This window comes from Triticum dicoccoides, chromosome 7B (genome assembly GCF_002162155.2).
Source record: "Triticum dicoccoides isolate Atlit2015 ecotype Zavitan chromosome 7B, WEW_v2.0, whole genome shotgun sequence".
NCBI lineage: Eukaryota > Viridiplantae > Streptophyta > Magnoliopsida > Poales > Poaceae > Triticum > Triticum dicoccoides.
The window spans coordinates 753,331,992-753,345,100 of NC_041393.1; positions in this window are offsets into that span (position 1 = coordinate 753,331,992).

Here is a 13,109-nt window from a genome sequence, read left to right on the forward strand (position 1 = left end):
CGCCCCGACGCCGCCTCGACCCCTGCCTCTCTACGAGGAGGTAACCCTAACCCCACCCACGCCGCCCCACAACAGACTGTTTATGTTATCTCATTTCCTCTTCTCCAACGGATTCGATCATCTCCTCACTGCAATTCACACGCGGATTCCTTCGAGAATGTATTTTAGTGTAGAAGATAATTTAGTGGCCAATGTGACAGTCTTCAAGGCTTGGGTAAAGTGCTTGGGTAAATTAGGCGTAGTTAACTAGGATTATTCAGCTGCAATTCACACATGAATTCCAGTGAAAATTAGGCGTAGTGGCCAATGTGACAGTCTTCAAGGCTTGGGTAAAGTGCTGTGCATGAACAGGATATATATCTTTACCAGTTAAAACTTAAATGAGCCTGGTAGGGTGAGCGCATGATCAATATGTACATGCTTAATCGAAGCAATGCCCTCTTATTGCTCTCTTGGTCATTAATTTTTCAGCCTGTCAGTTAGATGTTCTATCAATTGGTAGAGAGAAGGATTAGAGAATAATATCTCACCACTGACGATCATCCAGCTGCAATTTACACACGAGTTCCTGTGAAAATTCAGGGTGGTGGTGGCCACTGTGACAGTATTAGCTTGAGTCTCCAATCATTGTTCTCATGTTTTGATTATCTGAAGGCCTTGGGTAAAATGTGGTGCATGAAAAGATTATCTTTATTTCCCAGTTTAAGATGAACTGAGTAGGTTTGATTGAGTGCATGATCAATATTTACACCGCTTGATCGAAACAATTCCGTCTTATTGCTCTCTTGGTCATCAACGTTTCTGCCTATGAGTTCGATCTTCTACCAACTGGTAGAGAATAACATCTCACCACTGATGATAATGGTGTTCTAGCATCGCACATTGCTGCATTAAACAAGTTGGGTATAATAATAGCCTTTCATAACTTATAATGACAAACATTGGTTCCATTAACCCCACAAATCCCGACAGATTCAGGGGAACGGGGTTCAGACTCACGTAAGCAGCTTGCCATGAACCGTGCGGTAATGGTGTTCTAGCACGCACATTGTTGTGAATAGTATATATCGAGAGGACTCCACTATGCAACCTTTGACATGCTCATCACATACTGTTATTTATAGTGAACCTTCTTTACTTGTATTTACAGGGAAACAATTGGTACAATTCTTGCCCGGGGCCACAGCTGAAATAGAGACGCCAGTTAGTGCTGTTTCCATTAGGAGGATTCCAAGGTATATACCCCAATTCTATTTAAATATAAATTGGAAAAATCTCTTTCAAAATTTGGTACAATTGCTTGAATTTTTGGAAAAATCTCTTGAACAACTGCTTATATCCTAAAAATTCAGAACAGTATAGCTATCATTTTGAAGTTTGAAACTAAAAAATATCGACAGCAGTAATTGTTCTAAGATGGTTCAGGATAGTGGATCTTAGGCATTACATTTTTCTTTTTGATGAAATAGGCATTATATTTAAGCTGGCAGTACAGTAGGCATAACCTTCTACCTCACTTAAACAGTTGACAATTCTTTACCTTAGTCTTTGCATCCCATCAGCAAGCTTTTATTGGTGGCTCACCAAAACCAAACATCTAAAGGCATCCTCCTAGTCTCCTAGTACATCAATTTCAAGGTAGGCGAACCATGGTTCCATTTAACCAAGTGAACTTCCTTTTCTTCTTGCTAGGAGTTGAAAATTTGGCATTTGTGGTTGTGACGGTTAAATGAATAACTTATGTGCACAAGTGCAGCAGAAAATTTACAACAGACTAATTAGATTCATTTTTCTTTTGTTTGAGAGAGAGTTAGCTGGAATTTTTGAATAAAAGTAAGTCTAATCCCAGCGAAAAATTCAAGCTATCTTAACCTCCAATTTTGATCAAGTAAACTCAATATTTCTGGGACAGTTAGAGTATCCATCGATCATATTTGAACCTAATACCAATTCATTCATCTCCATACCACTGCAGACACAACAGAACAGAGGCACTTCATCACCCACGGCTGAGAAAGCAAGGTAGAATCACCACTGCATACATACTATTTCTCTTTTTTTTCTGTTCTTTTCAGATCAATATTGTTGTGATCTTTCATGTCTTTTATAACAGGGAAAATGGTTGTATATGATAGACATCGAACCGTTTCTGTAAACTGAGTACTAACTGAGTTCCCTAAAAAAAGAACCTTAGTACTAACTGAAATATGATGGAACAGAAAATACAATGAAATCAATACGGAACATGCTAGATAAATATTGCCATGAAACCAGATGACACTGATAATTTTAGTGGAAAACAAAGGACTCTTCTATTATTTTTAGTGAAAAGTTGGTCCACCGACCACTCACATATCCAATTTCCATGATCCTCAACGGAAGTCAGAAACACAACATATCCATGGACTTCTCATTGTTCAAAATCTTCTCTTAGGATTAACCACAACAGCATATCGGGGGTTCAGGAATCAAAATATCAGTTACATCAAGAGTTAGCAATGACCAAACTGGCATGTAACAGAGACACTATAAAAGATAGCCAACATCCAGTTAGGCCAACATAACAGTGAACAAAACTACTGTCAATCAGCTCAGTTCTAGTGCTGTTGGATTTTTCTCGATTGTATTCTTGCAGTTTTGAAAATTCAGTTTATTCGGTTACTGAAAATTCAGTTAATTCAGTTAGGCACACAAATTTCAGAACTTTTGTGTGCCCTAGTACTTGGTGTTTGTAGAAAACCAGGAGTGTCAATGGGACTAGAATTCACTTGTTCTTATATGGGTTTGTAAAACTTGTTCATGTACTGAACTACTAATGCCTTGTGATGCTCTGAATTACTTGTGATGCCTCTGAATTACTTGTGATCACATTGAGAAAGACTTGTAAAGATGATGATCATCTTTAACAGAAAACAATTTGTGATGATTTTGCTAGTTTGCTGGGTTTTGTCTCCGACCATCGTGTCGTGATGATTTTGCAGGTACCCCGAGAGGCCCTTGAGTTTGCTGGAATGTCGATTTACTTCCGTTCCGGCAAATTCGGGTACTCCATATGTCCTATTTTCAGCAAAGGTCATGCTGAAATTTTCCGTGAATATTAGCATGACTTTGCTAAAAATAGGACATATGGGGTACTTGTGACTAATGCATGGGCCGGGGTATCTTAGTAGTTAATTAAGTAGGATCAAGTGCCCCGGCGTACTTGTGACTAATGCATGGCTTTTAGGGTGCCTCGGTGTCGATAAAAACCGAAATGATGAAAAGTTAGGCTTTTAGGGTGCCTTGGCGTCGAAAAACCCTCAATGATAAAAGCTTAGATTTTAGGATGCCTCGGTGTCGACAAACCCTAAATGATGAGACCATGATCTTGTTCCTTGACAATAACCAACTTTTTGACCAAACTTTGTTTCTATTTAGAGAGAAACATGGCCCACAACGATGAGGCCGGGGGTTCGGGCGGCAAGGCATTCTGGGAGCTATTCCAGGAGATGGAGGAACAACCTCACTTGTATGAGGCCGCCGCCTTCCCCACCGATCCTAAGACCACGGATGGTGCCGCCGAGGATGACCACACTGATGCCACCACTGATGGTGCCGCCGAGGATGCCACCACTGATGATGGCGGCGCACGCACAGATAGCAGCCAGCCGAAGAGGCAACGGAAGGACCGGCGCCCGATCGTGCTCCGCACCCTCAAGGAGGAAGTTACTGAAGTGGACTCCAACGGGAATCCAACGGCGCCCGAATGAATAGTCAAGGGGTACTCGCTTCAGCTCGGGTGCATTGTCCGGAGCACCATCTCGATCAACACCGAGAACCTGAGGCATCCTGACCGGGGGAATTTGCGCCACCTCCTCTTCACGAAGCTGCACGAACGATACAAGTTCCCCGCTGAATTCGAAAACACAAGCCTCAAAGGGAATAAAGTGAACAATGCTGCCCTCACGAAGATGAGCAAGGCCCTGTCTACATGGAAAAGCAATGTGAAGAGAATGATCGAGAAAGGTGAGAGTTATGAGAAGATCAAGGAGAAAAATCCTTCGATCACCGAAGATGACTACAACGACTTCAAGATCAATTGCTCGAGCACCGCAAGCTCCCAATCAAGTGAGTGGGGGAAACAAATGCGGGAGCTGAACATAGGGGAACACACACTCGGTCCCGGCGGTTACAGAGTGGCGGAGCCTATATGGGACAAGGAGGAGGCGGACCGTGCCGAGCAAGGCCTACCGCCCCTCTTCGATAAATACGGTGACAAGCAGACCAGGAACTTTGTCAGGGCCCGGTACAAGAAGGACCCGAAAACAAAGGAGCTTACCACGGATCCGAAGACCAGGCGGCTTGAGCTTGTTCTGGTAAGGAATACACCCCCGCGTAATTAGCTCCATATGGTTGCATTCTAATTAATAAAGCCGAATTTCTAAATGGTTCACATTCCTTCCGCAGGCGACTGAAAGCAGTACCGCGGGGTCGACTCAGAGCAACCCCTGGGACACCACTCTAAATAGGGGGTTGAATATAATGAAGAACAAGGATAAGCTCAGTAAGCCGACGTCAGCTGGTCGTGTGGCCGGCAAAGGCTTGTCGACAAAATGGGGGTCATACTATACCGCTGGTGTGCGGAAGGAGAAAAAGACCAGCTCGGAAAGCCAGGCGCGAGAGGTTCAAGAACTCAAGGCACAGGTGGCGCGGATTCCGGAGATTGTCCAAGAGCAAGTGGAACAACGACTCAGAGCGACGATCACCGCCCTTGTGCCTACCTTGATCTCGGGGTTGAGTGCGTGGATTGCGGGCGGCCAACAGGGGCCGCCCCCGATTCCTAGCTTCACGGCCAGCAACTCGCATAATGCGATGGCGGGGCCATTGGTGCCTCCGGCGGAGGCGGCATTGGTGTCTCCGACGCCGGCACGGGAGCTTAATGCACCCGGGTGTACGCCGGCCGGCACCTCTTCAGCAAGCGGCCGCTCCGTCAACTACACGCCCGCCGTTGGCGGTGCCTCGACATTAGCCGAGCTCGACGCCATCATCACGGTAACTAATTAAGCCTCTCTCGGCCGAGGACTTCATCTCCTTGCCTTTGACTGGGCATCCCTGACGCCCTACATGTTTTCACAGGGCGTCGCCGATGTTCCGTGCACTCTCCTCCACTTCATGAACAACGAGTTGGTCGATGTCGCCAAGGGCAAAATCGTTCAACCGGGCAACCCCTTGTTCCACGGTACCCAGATGCCACCCAACTTGTTTAGGGTTCAACTGGTTCGGGTGCTGCCAGGCTGCGACGACTTGTTACCTCCGATTCGACCCGTCGGGGCCGACGATGATGACGTGATGACCCTCAGCGCCTGCCTGAGCTGGCCCCTGCTTTGGCCGAAGAGCCAGATTCGTTTGGGGGCGGGGGACACCACCCCAAAGACAACACCGCCAGTCGTGCCGGCGCCAAGTCGGCCCCATGGCAAGACCGCCGTAACGGTGCCGGACATCCCTATGCCACTGGATCCAAACATGCATATGGCACAGGATCAGAACGACGACGACGACGACGATGATACATTTGGCAACGTCGATCAGTACTTTGCCGAGCATGGGTACGATGGCGACTTCATGGGGCCTCCTTCTCAAGAACCAAACCCAACAAAAGACGTGTGCGATCTAGCTCGTACCGCGGAGAAGCCAAGTTGCAACAGGCGCCGTCTGGCGTTCAGCTCTCAGGAGACGCCTCTAGCTGCTGACTTCACCGAGCCTCAGATAGGCGAGGTGCGAAATATTATCAGCCCCAACACACTCAAGAAGGCGGTTTGTGAGCAGAACTCAGTCCCATTACAGGAGAAGAAGAAGGCACGCAAAAGAAAGACTAAGAAGGGTGCGAGCCAGCCGGCACCGAGTACGATCCGTGCTCAGGACGGGCCACCTTCACCGCAGGATATCTCGAGGAGGGTGCATGTGGCGGGTAGGGCGATGCTACCACCAAATATGCTCAATGCTACAACCGGTGCTATGCGGAGTCTGCACGACAGTGTTCTTTCTTTGGAGAAGCGGCGTCTCAGAGAGAAGGATGTGGCATACCCGGTTTTCGTGGCCAAGGTGCCAGAGGGCAAGGGCTTTGTGGATGGCGACATCGAGGGTACGATCGTCCTGCGGTTTGATGACATCTTTGCTATGTTTAACCTTCATCCGCTGCACTACACCTTCGTTCGGCTATTTTCACTGAGTATGGAGATGCGGATCATTCGCGACAAGACCCCGGACATCGTGATAGTCAACCCCTTCTACATGCGTGCCAAGATCTTGGGCAGCGCTGGGGACCGGCAAGTCGCGAGTTCTTACCTCGAAGGCGTCATTCTGGCAAACCAAGATAAGGATAACTTCCTCGTGCCTTACTTTCCCGAGTAAGTCCTCCCCTCAACCGGCCCGTAACATATGAATTCTTACTTTTCGATCGTTTTTCTTTTAACATTCCGTGTTTTCTGCAGTGACACACGTTACACGCTCATCCTCCTAAGCCCCAAATATTCCATGGCCACGTATTTCGACCCGGACCGTCAGTCGAACGTAGACTACACAAATGTCAAGAAGGTTCTTGATGATGTTCTCCCCGGCTACGCCCAATCTGGAGGCACCTTCACCAGGCCTATTCGTAAGTACGGCAAGCACGTGTTCTCCCACAATACGACGTTCTGCTGCGTCAAGCAGCCGCCTGGCGGTCAGAAGGGTGCCTACTACGCCATCCATCACATGCGGGCGATCGTACGGGACCATCATCAACTTCTGCTACCGAGTAAACTCCAAGATTGGGCCACGAGCGTGTCGGCAATCCAGGACGCGGACCTCCGACAAGAATTCTTTCGCATCCAGTCGGAGTTTGCGGAAATCATCCATCAAGATGTCCTTCGTACCTCGGGGCAGTTCTACCTCAGAAATCAACCGTCCAACAGTGACATCGACACAATGCTACAAATGCAGGATGACAACGCCCGTTCTTTCATGACTCCCACGATAGACGGCGGCTTCATCCACGCGCCGGTCCCTTGAGTCGAGTTGTCTAGTTCTGAAACATCGATTGGCTCATGTTGTAATTAAACTTTAATGAACTTGTAGTATGTCTCTTTGGTTTCGAGAGTCGTTCAACTTAGATGTAATCGATGCTATTAATGTCTTGCTTTTCTCTTCCGATCGTTCTGTTGCATAATTATATATTGCTTATGTATTGTCTGTGAATTGGTACTAACGTTTCGTTTGGCTAGTGTATAGCGATGCCGACGTATGTCGTGTACAAGGGTAAGGTTCCCGGAGTCTACGATGACTGGGAGGAGTGTCGGAGACAGGTTCACCGATTCAGCGGTAACAGTTACAAAGGGTACACCACTAGGGCCGAGGCCGAATCTAGATACGCCCGCTATCTAGCGGGAGAGGGGAGGGAGCGTTGGAGGAACCGGATGAAGACGAGTTTCGTCGTGATGATGCTCATCGTGATGACCGCAGCTCTCTTCTATGTGATGGTAGTTTAGATGATCGATATCGACTTGTAATGCGAAGACAAACTCGCTACTCGCGGTCTCGAGACTTGTAATATAATGTTCTATCTTTGTTCGGTCTTTTTAATTCGGAGACTAATATGATGAATTGTATTCGGAGACTAATATGATGAATTGTATTCAAAGACTAATCTTCTATTGTATTTGATGAATCTATTGTTGATGTGTGCTGTCTATATTTTGTCAAATTATACATTTTGTAACCTGTGCAAAAAAACAGAAAATAAAAAAATAAAAAAAACCTAATATTCATACTAATGGCGCATCACACGACAGTGCGCCATTAGTATGACAGTGCATACTAATGGCACATCACCGGGTAGTGCGCCATTAGTTTGCTGCGGTTACTAATGGCGCATCCAGAGGTGGTGCGCCATTAGTATGCCAAAGCACCTGGGTATACATGCCCCCTGGGAGGCATACTAATGGCGCACCCTCGCATATACTAATGGCGCACCAGGTGGTGCGCCATTAGTATACCAGATACTAATGGCGCACCAGGTGGTGCGCCATTAGTAAAAATTACTAATGGCGTGCTATCAGTGGCGCACCAGTGATGCGCCATTAATGGCCATATTAGGTGCGCCATTAGTAGTGGTATTTCTAGTAGTGATATTGCCATGCAACTTTCCACCGTTCCATTTATTATGACACACTCCATCATTGTCCTATTGCTTTGCATGATCATGTAGTTGACATCGTATTTGTGGCAAAGCCACCGTTCATAATTTTTCATACATGTCACTCTTGATTCATTGCACATCTCGGTACTCCGCCGGAGGCATTCGCATAGAGTCATGTTTTGTTCTAAGTATTGAGTTGTAATTCTTGAGTTGTCAGTAAACAAAAGTGTGATGATCTTCATTATTAGAGCATTTTCCCATGTGAGGAAGGGATGATGGAGACTATGATTCCCCCACAAGTCGGGATGAGACTCCGGACGAAAAAAAAGAGGCCATAAAAAATAGAAGGCCCAAATAAAAAAATGAGATTAAAAGAGAGAAGGGACAATGTTACTATCCTTTTCCAAACTTGTGCTTCAAAGTAGCACCATGATCTTCATGATAGAGAGTCTCCTATGCTGTCACTTTCATATACTAGTGGGAATTTTCATTATAGAACTTGGCTTGTATATTCCAATGATGGGCTTCCTCAAAATGCCCTAGGTCTTCGTGAGCAAGCCAGTTGGATGCACACCCACTTAGTTTCTTTTTGAGCTTTCATATACTTATAGCTCTAGTGCATCCGCTGCATGGCAATTCCTACTCACTCACATTGATATCTATTGATGGGCATCTCCATAGCCTATTGAAATGCCTAGTTGATGTGAGACTATCTTCTCCTTTTTGTCTTCTCCACAACCACCATTCTATTCCACCTATAGTGCTATGTCCATGGCTCACGCTCATGTATTGCGTGAAGATCGAAAAAGTTTGAGAACATCAAAAGTATGAAACAATTGCTTGGCTTGTCATCGGGGTTGTACATGATTTAAATATTTTGTGTGATGAAGATAGAGCATAGCCAGGCTATATGATTTTGTAGGGATAGCTTTCCTTGGCCGTGTTATTTTGAGAAGACATGATTGCTTTGTTAGTATGCTTGAAGTATTATTATTTTTGTGCCAATATTAAACTTTTGTCTTGAATCTTTCGGATCTGAACATTCATGCCACAATAAAGAAAATTACATGGATAAATACGTTAGGTAGCATTCCACATCAAAAATTCCGTTTTTATCATTACATACTCGAGGACGAGCAGGAATTAAGCTTGGGGATGCTTGATATGTCTCCAACGTATCTATAATTTTTGATTGTTCCATGCTATTATATTATCTGTTTTGGATGTTTAATGGGCATTTATATGCTATTTTATATTATTTTTGGGACTAACCTATTAATCGAGGGCCTAGTGCCAGTTTCTGTTTTTTTGCTATTTTAGAGTTTTGCAGAAAAGGAATACCAAACGGAGTCCAAACGGAATGAAACCTTCACAATGATCTTTCTTGGACAGAAAGAAAACCAGAAGACTTGGAGATGAAGTCAGAGAGGCAACGAGGAAGCCACAAGGCAGGAGGGCGCGCCCAGGGGGGTAGGCATGCCCCCACCCTCGTGGGCCTCTCATGGCTCCCCTGACCTAGTTCCTTCGCCTATATATACTCTTATACCCTAAAAACATCAGGGGGAGCCACGAAACCACTTTTCCACCGCCGCAACTTTCTGTACCCATGAGATCCCATCTTGGGGCCTTTTCCGGCATCCTGCCGTAGGGGGATTTGATCACGGAGGGCTTTTACATCAACACCATTACCTCTCCAATGAAGCGTTAGTAGTTTACCACAGACCTTCGGGTCCATTGTTATTAGCTAGATGGCTTCTTCTCTCTCTTTTATTCTCAATACCATGTTCTCCTCGATGTTCTTGGAGATCTATTCGATGTAATACACTTTTGCGGTGTGTTTGCCAAGATCCGGTGAATTGTGGATTTATGATCAAGATTATCTATGAATATTATTTGGTTCTTCTGTGAATTCTTATATTCATGATTTGATATCTTTGCAAGTCTCTTCGAATTATCGGTTTACTTGGCCTACTAGATTTATCTTTCTTGCAATGGGAGAAGTGCTTGGCTTTGGGTTCAATCTTGCGGTGTCCTTTCCCAGTGACAGTAGGGGCAGCAAGTCATGTATTGTATTGTTGCCATCGAGGATAACAAGATGGGGTTTTCATCATATTGCTTGAGTTAATTCCTCTACATCATGTCATCTTGCTTAATGAGTTACTATGTTCTTATGAACTTAATACTCTAGATGCACGCTGAATAGCGGTCGATGTGTGGTGTAATAGTAGTAGATGCAGGCAGGAGTCGGTCTACTTGACACGGACATGATGCCTATGTTCATGATCATTGCCTTAGATGTCGTCATAACTATGCGCTTTTCTATCAATTGCTCGGCCGTAATTTGTTCACCCACCATAATATATGCTATCTTGAGAGAAGCCACTAGTGAAACCTATGGCCCCCGGGTCTCTTTTCCATATAATTGAATCTCGTTTACATCTTGCTAGTTTCCGATCTACTATTTTCAATCTTTACTTTCCAATTTGTAAACCAAAAATACCAAAAATATTTACTTTACCGTTTATCTATCTCCATCAGATCTCACTTTTGCGAGTGATCGTGAGGGGATTGGCAACCCCTTTATCGCATTGGTTGCAAGTTCTTGGTTGTTTGTGCAGGTATTTGGTGACTTGTGTGTTGTCTCCTACTAGATTGGTACCTTGGTTCTCAAAACTGAGGGAAATACTTACGCTACTTTTCTGCATCACCCTTTCCTCTTCAAGGGAAAACCAACGCAAGCTCAAGAGGTAGCATTAGCCTTCGTGGGTTGAAGTCTCCATCAATGTGGATGTACGATAGCACCACCTATCGGAACCACGCCAAAAATCTTCGTGTCTACTTGGCGTTTGCCTTCTCCAAACCCTTCTCTTTACCTTCATTTGCAATGTTTTACTTTCCGCTCCTACACTCTTAGAATTGCATGCGTAGGTTGACTGCTTGACTTGTGATAAGTTGCTAAAATCTGTCAAGACTTATAATTGGGAAAGGCTAAATTTTTATTTGGTCAAGTGGTCTATTCACCCCCCCTCTAGACCTACTTTCGATCCTATGGGGAGCCCAACTGAAAGCATAGATTAACACTCGTTATGTGTGTGTGTGGGGGGGGGGGGGGTCAAAGGGATAATATGACGAGCCACTTGGTGGCGTTCTGGAACTTTGGCTTTGGCACCGATCCAACAGAGATTAGCACTTTCCAAATAGTGGGAATTTCACAATAAAATCTGCGTCCCCAGCTGAAAGGATCTATATGGTTTGACTAGAGAGGGTGAGTAGGCAACTGCCAATTTTTAGCTCTTTTACTCAAATTACGGTTAGCAACGAGATAGGTTGTCTAGATATGCAACTAGGTGGACAACCTGTATGATGAGGTCAACAACAACTACACTAGAAAGCAAATGATACGACACAAGACTAGCTTGCACAAAGTAAAGGTAAGAGATAACCACAAGTGGAGTCGATGGAGACAAGGATGTGTTACCAAAGTTCCTTTCCTTTAGGGGGAGGTAGGTCTCCATTGGAGTGGTGTGGAGGCACAATGCTCCCCAATAAGCCACTAGCGACACCTTATTCTCCTCACGTCCTCGCACAATGCAAGATGTCGTGATTCCACTAGTGGTGCCCTTGAAGGCGACGACTAAACCTTTACAAACAAGGTTGGGGCTCTCTCTACAACTGAATTGGAGGCTCCCAACACCACCACGAAGCTTCACCATAATGGAATGTGGCTTCAAGGTGACCTCTTCCATCTAGGGCACCCAAACACCCAAGAGTAACAAAATCTACAAGGGATTAGTGGGGGGAATCAAATATCTCTTGGTGGAAGTGTAGATCGAGGCCCTCTTTGTTGGAAATATGCCCTAGAGGCAATAATAAAGTGGTTATTATTATATTTCCTTAAGAATGATAAAGGTTTATTATTCATGCTAGAATTGTATTGATTGGAAACTTAAATACACGTGTGAATACATAAGCAAATACCAAGTCCCTAGTATGCCTCTACTAGACTAGCTCGTTGATCAAAAGATGGTTAAGGTTTCCTAACCATGGACATGTGTTGTCACATGATAACGGGATCACATCATTAGGAGAATGATGTGATGGACAAGACCCATCCATTAGCTTACCATATGATCATTCAGTTTATCGCTACTACTTTCTTAATGTCAAATACACATTCCTTCGACCATGAGATCATGCAACTCCCGAATACCGGAGGAATACCTTGTGTGCTATCAAACGTCACAACATAACTGAGTGATCATAAAGATACTCTACAGGTATCTCCGAAGGTGTCTGTTGAGTTGGTGTGAATCGAGATTGGGATTTCTCACTCCGTATGACAGAGAGGTATCTCTGGGCTCTCTCGATAATACAACATCACAAGAAGCTTGCAAGCAAAGTGACTAGGAGTTAGTTACAAGATGATGTATTATGGTACGAATAACGAGACTTGCCATAATAGATTGAACTAGGTATGGAGATACCGATGATCGAATCTTAGGCAAGTAGCATACCGACAAACAAAGGGAACTACATATGTTGTCATAAAGGATCGACCGATAAAGATCTTCGTATAATATGTGGGAACCAATATGGGCATCCAGGTCCCGCTATTGTTTATTGACCGGAGAAGCGTCTCCATCATGTCTACATCATTCTCGAACCCGTAGGGTCCGCACGCTTAATGTTCGTTGACAATATAGTATTATATGAGTTATGTGAATTGGTGATTGAATGTTGTTCGAAGTCCCGGATGAGATCACGAACATGATGAGGAGCTCCGGAATAGTTCGAAGGTAAAGACTGATATATAGTACGATACTATTTGGTCTCCCGAAAGGTTTTGGAATGCACTGAGTATTTAACGGATCACCGAAAGGGGTTCCGGGAGACCACGAGAAGTTACTGGGCCTAACGGGCCAAAGGGAGGGGAGCACACAAGCCCACAAGGGGC